Source organism: Octopus sinensis, linkage group LG4, assembly GCF_006345805.1.
Source record: "Octopus sinensis linkage group LG4, ASM634580v1, whole genome shotgun sequence".
Taxonomy (NCBI): Eukaryota; Metazoa; Mollusca; class Cephalopoda; order Octopoda; family Octopodidae; genus Octopus; species Octopus sinensis.
Window position 1 is genome coordinate 114,741,030 of NC_043000.1, and position 8,928 is coordinate 114,749,957.

The following is an 8,928-nucleotide window of genomic DNA, read 5'->3' on the forward strand; positions in this document are numbered from 1 at the left end:
GCTTTTTATGTGCCAGTTGGTGGGTAATGGTATAACCAATCAGGGGTTGTTCACAAGGTATTGGACAGCTTGGGGCTATAGTAGAAGACATTTGCCTGAGTTGGCATGCTGTAAGATTGAACCCAAAATCCTGTTGTTGCTAAGTGGACTATTCTTGGAATAACCCATGCTTTCACTGAAGGTGATCCAGGCTAAAGCATGAAGTTTCACAAGAGGTATTTGGCAAGGTGTGTTTAAGATGCACACTTTCCAGCAAAGATTGTTTGAAGTGATGAGGCTATATTCAGGGCCAGCCCTAAGGTTGCTGGAACCCCAGGCAAGCTGAACTTCGGCTGATGGTTGTGGAAATTCCCTTGTCTTTGTCACACCCTCCTTGGTGCCCCGGGAGACAGCTTGAGTTGCCGATACTCTGAGCCAGCCCTGGCTACATTTCAATTAAATTGCTCAATTAAGTGCCACAATTGCACCAACTGAGGAACCTGAGAATCTGTATATCAAGGAGGAGTGTCTTGTTAATTTACTGGGTGTCGTTACAGTATGGTGTGGCTTATCATCAAAAGAATAAGTTGGACCATCTTTTTTTTGACGATGATATGAATGATCCTATTTACTCGAACTTACTGCGACCATTTGTCATGTCAAGCATAGAAGAGGACTTTGAAGATGTGGAATTTTATTTCCAGCAACATAGGGCACCCTCATACAAACATAGAAATGTAAGGGCCTACTTCGATGAGATTTTGCCAAACAAGCGGACAGGATGAAGAGGTTCATTAAAATGCACTCTGTGTTCAGCAGACATCACATCACTAGACTTTCTTTTATGGGGATACTTAGAAGATAAACCTTGTTGTGTGAAACTGATGACAGTCAATGAATTGAAGGCCACCATGGAACAAGAATGTGCACAAATACCAAATGAGATGTCTCTTGTTGCATGCAATTCCATTTCTTCGAATTATCAACAGCAGTGGCTCAAGATGGTCATCAGTTTAAAACAGCCTTTCATAAAAATTTTGTCTGTAGACTCTATTAATTTTTGAAAATGAAGTTGTTGTTTTAATACAGACTTATCCACGTGAAAGGCAATCCAGCAAATAATGGCGTGAACATGTGAGCAATACACTAAAAAATACATGCTGATTAAAGCAGAACCCAAAAATCCAAATGCAAAACAAAGCAGTATGCAAATTAGAAGAACTATTATTTGTACAAATTAACAAAATACAAATACATTTACTAAATATTCGAGCGAGGTCATTGCCAGTGCCGCTGGACTAGCTCATCTGCAGGTGACACATAAAAAGCACCATTTGAGCGTGGCCGCTGCCAGTACCGCCTGACTGGCATCCGTGCTAGCAGGGTGCAAAGAGCACCATACAAGTGTGATCATTGACAGAGTGGCTAACCGGCTTCCATGCCAGTGGCACATAAAAGGCACCATTCGAGTCTGATCGTTACCAGCATCGCCTTACTGGCACTTGAGCCTCGTGCTAGTAGGGTGCTAAGAGAACCATCCAAGCGTCATCGTTGCCGGAGCAGCTAACTGGCTTCCATACCGGTGGCACGTAAAAGGCATCATACGAGCATGATCGTTACCAGCATCGCCTTACTGGCACTTGAGCCTGGTGCTAGTAGGGGGCCAAGAGCACCATCCGAGCGTGATCGTTGCCAGAGCGGCTAACTGGCTTCCATACCGGTGGCACGTAAAACGCACCATTCAAGCATGATCGTTACCAGCATCGCCTTACTGGCACCTGTGCTGTCGGCATGTGTAAAAAGATTCGAGTGAAGTCATTGCCAGTACTGCCTGACTGGCCCCTGAGTCGGTGGCACGTAAAAAGCACCCACTACCCTCTCGAAGTGGTTGGCATTAGGAACGGCATCCAGCTGTAGATACTCTGCCAGATCAAGATTGGAGCCTGGTGCAGCCATCTGGTTCACCAGTTCTCAGTCAAATCGTCCAACCCATGCTAGCATTGAACGCAGACGCTAAACGATGATGATGATGATGATGATAACCAAGGCAAAGTCACCAAACTCAGTTCAATACCAAGTCAGAACAGAACTGAATGAGAGCAATATAACAGAGAGGAATTTCGACATATGCTGACTTTATGACAGTAAACTGGAAGAATTTTTACTGTGCTGGGCAAAATGTTTAGTGGCACTTCTTCCATTTTTATGTTCTGACTTCAAATTCCACTGAGATCAACTTTGTTTTTCATCCTTGCAGGGTCAATACATTTGAGTGTTAGGTTTCACGTAAGACTTACTCGCTTCCCTGAAATTGCTGGCCTTGTGCCAAAATCTGAAACCATTGTAGCTGAACATAAAAACGAACACTAATATATATGTATGTATGTATGTATGTATGTGTGTGTGTGTGCGCATGCGCGCGTGTGTGTGTGTGTGTGTATATATGTAGTGCTCTAACCATTATTTATGTCACCTTCACAACTCTTATTTTTTGGGGCTTTGTCAGAGGATTAAGGAGAGTCACTGTAACATTTTACAGGACCTCAAGGACTTGTGAGGTGGGAGGAGAAGAAAGTGCCATATGTAGGTTGAAATCACAAGTCAAGATATCAAGAATTTTTGAAAGTGGGTGGGTATTGCATCATATTTATTAGCTCAAAATAGATTCAGTCCAGTTGATCGACAGCCCCACAGATTCAATTAGGCTTGAGTTGCTCTAAGGCTTGGTTTAATACTACAACCAAGTCCTTGGTTGCCTTTAAAAGAATAAAGGACCCCTTCAGTCATGAATAACCATGGGATCGCACTTAGAAAGCTACTCTCTGAGGCACAAGTCCAGCAAGGTTTATTTTTATGGAAGACCAGCAGTCACCCATGCATAACAGCCTCTACTCTCCATGCCATCAATGTTATCCAAGGGAAAGGCAAAAACTGATACAGCTTGACACCAACATCATCATCGTTTAACCTCTGTTTTCCGTGGTAGCATGGGTTGGACAGTTCGACCAGGGTCTGGGAAGCCAGGAGGCTGCACCAGGTTCCAGTCTGATCTGGCAGTGTTTCTACAGCCCTTCCTAACGCCAACCACTCCGTGAGTGTAGTGGGTGCTTTTTACATGCCACCGGCACAGGTGCCAGGGGAGGCTGGCATTGGCCACAATCGGTTGGTGCTTTTTAGGTGCCACTGGCACAGAAGCCAGTCAAGACAGCGCTGGCATTGACCATATTCGGATAGTGCTTTTTACGTGTCACCGACACAGAACTCATTTCCACAGCTGAGTGAACTGGAGCAATGTGAAATAAAGTGTTTTGCTCAAGAATACAACACACAACTCAGTCCAGGAATCAAACTCGCTACCTCATATTTGTGAGCCTGACACTCTGACCACTGAGCTATGTGCCTTTAGAAGACTTTTTATTTAAAACACTTTTTATTGGTGAAGGATAGATTGCCTGCCACCTTACTCCCACCAGACAATTTAGTCATACCTGTGGCACCATGAACTACCTGTATGATGCAGTGTATCACCACTTAGACCAGTTAAACAAGGTTGTGAGGAACTGACAAGTCTTGAAATTTCGGTGAAATTCATGGCTTTGTCATTCTACACATCTGAAGACTAGATTTCTGATGGAATGCTATGCAGAGGAAATTCAGCTGTCAAGGGTTAAGTATCAATGGACAGAAGTGTAATACCCAGCAATATCACTGTGGATACAACTATGAGATATGCAGATTGTCCGAGTTATTTCACTGCATCCCTATTATGTCTTACTCTTTTACTTGTTTCAGTCATTTGACTGCGGCCATGCTGGAGCAGTGCCTTTGGTCGAGCAAATCGCCCCCAGGACTTACTCTTCGTGAGCCTAATACTTACTCTATCAGAGTCTTTTGCCGAACTGCTAAGTTACAGGGACGTAAACGCACCACCATCGGTTGTCAAGCGATGTTGGGGGGACAAACACAGACACACAAACATATACACACACACACATATATATATATATATATATATATACATATATACAATGGGCTTCTTTCAGTTTCCATCTACCAAATCCACTCACAAAGCTTTGGGATTTGGGAAATATCTGGCTGTTATTTCCAGCAAATCAGTCAACCGTATATAAGCCACTTCTTTGGCTCGCAATGATGGTGTTGTTGTTGACGACGGCAGTGGTGGTGGTGGCGGCGACGGCGGCAGCGGTGGTTGTGGTGGTTGTGGTGGTGGTAGAGGAAATGGATGTTGGGGTGTTAGTGATGGTAGCATGGGTGTATGCATAAAAAGTGCAAGGAGAAAATATGTGCAGTGTTGTTATTAAAGCCAGCAGCAGCAGCAGGCATTGTGTTCTGTTGGTGGTCGTAGTGGTGGTGGTGGAGGAGGAGGAGGAGGAGGCAGGAATGGGTAAGATGGTGGGAAGGTGAGGGTGGTGGAAGTCTTATGAAATAACTGCTATAAAAGATAAATACTTGGGATACCATTTGATGTGGAATAGGGAAGCGAGAGGGAGAAGAAGAGGGAAAGAGAGAGAGAGAGAAAAGAGAGGGGAATAAGGTAAAAATAAGGGAGAGAGGTGGTGAGTGAGGAGGAAGGGAGGAAGAGAGGAAAGGAGAAAGTGTGTGAGACATCAGCTTGACAGAAATAGATAGTTAGATAGAGAGATAGACAGAGAGAGAGAGAAGAGACAGAAAGAGAGAGAAGTGAATAACAGAGAAAGTCAGACAAATGGATTGTCAACTAAGCTGGGCCTAACAGACAGGCAGTAGCCCTAGATAGATAGATAGATAGATAGAGAGAGAGAGAGAGAGAGAGAGAGAGAGAGACAGACAGATAGATAGAAAAACAGACAGATAGACAGACAGACAGACAGGCAGGCAGGCAGACAGCCAGGCAGGCATACAGACAGACAGACAGACAGACAGATAGATAGATAGATAGATAGATAGATAGATAGATAGATAGATAGATAGATAGATAGATAGATAGACAGACAGATGGACAGACAGATAGACAGGAAGGCAAGCAGATGGAGAAGCAGATAGACAGATAGACAGATGGAAAGACAAAGACAGACAGCAAAATATCTAGATTCATAGTTAGACAGAGAGAGAGAGAGAGAAAGGCACATACACAGTCAGAGATAGTGAGACAGACAGACAAACAGACAGACAGGAGACAGATAGATTGATAACAAATGAACAATGACTTAAGGTGAGGAAAATAAAGAAAAATAGTCACACACACATACACACACACACACAAACACACACAAACACTTACAAACACATAAACGCAAACAAACACACACACACAAACACACACGCACACACACAAACACACACGCACACACACAAACACACACACAACACACACACACACACACACATACTGTCAGACAGGCAGAGAGACAAGGACAGACAGACGTACAGACAGCCAGGAAAATATTCTTTAGAAGTGCAAAGAAAACGTTAAATTGGCCAAAGGGTAAAAAATAAAGCGTACAGAAATGGAAGAACACACTGCTTTTGTAAGAAATCCCTTCATCTGCTGACACGACCCCATCCCCTAACACCACTACACAAACATCATTACACCACCAGAAACACTATACCACTCTACCAACACTCCACCTCCAACACCAATGCCACTTTACAACCACTGTCACCACCATAAGCACATGCTTATTTTGCTTAACCCTTTCACTACCAACCTGGTTGAAACCAGCTCTGGCTCTGAGTACAAATGCCTTGTTTTCATAAGTTTTGAATTAAAATCTTTCACCAAACCTTAGTCGCAATTTATGTTCCTAATACTGGCTGAATGATAATTAAGTTACTTTACTAAATTCTTTGTTATATTTAAAATTAATTGAAAGAAACACAGAGCATCTCAAAATAAATACAGTAACAAAAGGGTTAAAATATATATTTGAGAAACAATTCTTAACCCTTTTGATACCAGCCTGGCTGAAACTGCCTCTAGTTTGAGTACAAATGTTTTGTTTTCATAAGTTTTGAATTGAAATCTTCCACCAAACCTTAGTCACAATTTATGCTCCAAACACTAGCTTAATGATAACCAAGTTATTTTACTAAATTCTTTGTTACATTTAAAATTAATTGAAAGAAACACAGAGCATCTCAACAGAAATATGGTAAGAAAAAGGTTAATACATATCGCTATCACACAGATTCAGCTGTGATTGGGAATCAGAATGCTGCTTGACTTTACTATCTTTTAGGTGCCAATAAGGAGACAAGCTGGTAGAATCATTACTGTGCCAGGCAAAATGCTAAGCAGCATTTTGTTTGTCTTCGTGTTCTGAGTTCAAATTCCGCCAAGGTTGACTTTGCCCTTCATCCTTACAGGGCTGATGAAATACGCAGCAGTTTAATACTGGGATCAATGTAATCAACTTAACCCCTTATGTCAGAATTGATGGCCTTGTGTCAGAATTTGAAACTAGTATCTTTCAGGTGCCAATGGAATTACAACAGTAACACTCCCCCGATCTTCACACCCTTGACCCAACAAAATGTCCAAGATGTAACACTGAACAGAGAAAGGATTTTACTCAACTGAAAGAGATGCCTGAGGACTCTACCCCTATAACACTCCCAGGGTGGCAGGTGGAGAAGATGGGTGAATGAACTTAAAAAATAATGACACTGGATGAATGACATGCAAAATTTGCCTTGACAGGGTTTGAACTCAGCATAAAAAGTTGGAATAGATACTTTAAGACATTTTATTCAAGACTCCAATGCTTCTTCTTTCTTTTATTTTCCAAATTTGCTGCCAGTATACAGCCATACAATTTTTGGGGAGGGGACCAGTCGATAAGATCGACCCCAGTACACAACTAGTACTTAATTTATTGACCCTGTAAAGAGGAAAGACAAAGTCGACCTTGGCAGAATTTGAACTCAGAATGTAAAGACAGACGGAATACCACTAAGCATTTCGCCTGACAATATAGCCATGTAACAGCCATGCATTCATGTAGCTGTAATCCATCTCTGCAGCAACCCTACATGCAGTAGCCATACATCCATGTGGTATCATACTCCATGTCTCACTGATGCAACCATGTAGCAACAATACATTCCTGCAACGCCCATTGTTGTCAAGCTGTTATTTGATGCCAGATAATGCATCAAAATCAAGGATTTCTTAACAACAACCTTTCCAAAACCTGACCCCATAATCCTCTCATTACAAACTAAAGGTTCATCTGTTGTTTTCTCAAAATTAATTCCAAGATTTACCATTTTAAACTAATTACACAGATTCTGTCATTAAAACAGACATTTTGAAGTAGAAGTGAAATTATTTGAAACAATTCATTGTTTTTACCAAAAGTTAATTCTTTAAAGTTAAAAATATTAAATTCGTTTTTATCTTGTTTTAATCATTTTCATTAAGGTAATGAGCTGATAGAATCGTTACCATGCCAGACAAAATGCTTTGTAGCATTTCACCCATCTTTGCAATCTGAGTTCAAAATCTGCCAACTGGCCTCCGTGCCAATGGCACGTAAAAATCACCAACCGATCATGGCCATTGCCAGCCTCGCCTGGCACCTGTGCTGGTGGCACATAAAAAGCACCCACTACACTCACGGAGTGTTTGGCGTTAGGGAGGGCATCCGGCTGTAGAAACACTGCCAGATCAGACTGGGCCTGGTGCAGCTTCCTGGCTTCCCAGACCCCGGTCAAACCGTCCAACCCATACCAGCATGGAAAGCAGATGTTAAACGATAATGATGATGATTATGATAAACTTTGACTTTTATCCTTTGAAATAAGTACCAGTTATGTACTGGGTTGATGCAATCGACCAGTTCTCTCTCGCAAAATTTCAGGCTTTGTGCCGATAGGTTTTGTCGAAACTCCTGGAACTTTGCTGCCTGCAGCCTATGATACTATGTTATTTGTTTCTTTCAACTATCTAATACTTTCATGATGATTCTGGCCATGCCAAAGTGGAAAACATTTTGCAACAGCTCTACTGGACACTCCATTCCCACTTTCCAGAATGTGTGCATTGTTGTTTTGGTATATGAGTAAAACCAAATTTACACAAATGCAACATTACAGCATCCATTAGTAAATCTTTAAGATTCGTATTTCTGTTTCGTTTTTGAATTTGGTTTGCAAGATTCTTTATGTGAGTTCGTGTGTTGAAACATTCTGTTGTGTCTGGGGAGAGTTATTTTCTTTTTGTGCCTTATAAATTTAAGACTCACTGGTAAAATTTCCACTTATTTCTTATTTTTATTTTCCTAAAATTTTCGTTGCCTCTTGCAACCTTTTCAATAGTCTTGACTCTGTCCGTTATTTACACTGCGTTCCTTTTTGTTTGTTTGTGCACATGTGTGTGGGTCAGTGTGTGCGTGTGTGTGCCTATGCATGCATGTATGTATGTATGTGTGTGTATGTATATATATATGTGTGTGTATACATATGTATATATGTATGTATGTGTGTGCATCTGTATGTATTCTGCATATTCATGTGCTTGCATGTCTGTATTTGTGTATTTTCTATGTATGTGTGTGTGTGAGCATGTGTTTGTATATGTATGCACCTCTGTCTCCTTATGTGAGCATGTCTGTGTGTGTGTGTGTGTATGTGTGTGTGAGCATGTATTTGTATATGTATGCACCTCTGTCTTTTTGTATGAGCATGTGTGTGTGTGTGTGTGTGTGTTTTGCAACTATGTACTATGTTTGTATGTATGGATGTACATCTCTTTATGTGTGGACCTGTGTCTCCATATGTGTCCTTGTGTGGAGTAAAGTGTGTGTGTATATATGGTCATGTGTTTCAGTCTCCATTCGCGTATGTGTGCTTGTCTGTTCTTATAACCTATTTATGATTTTCATAATCCTGTTATTTATTGCAGCAATTCTTTTGATTGGTATCTTATATTTCATGACATCAATG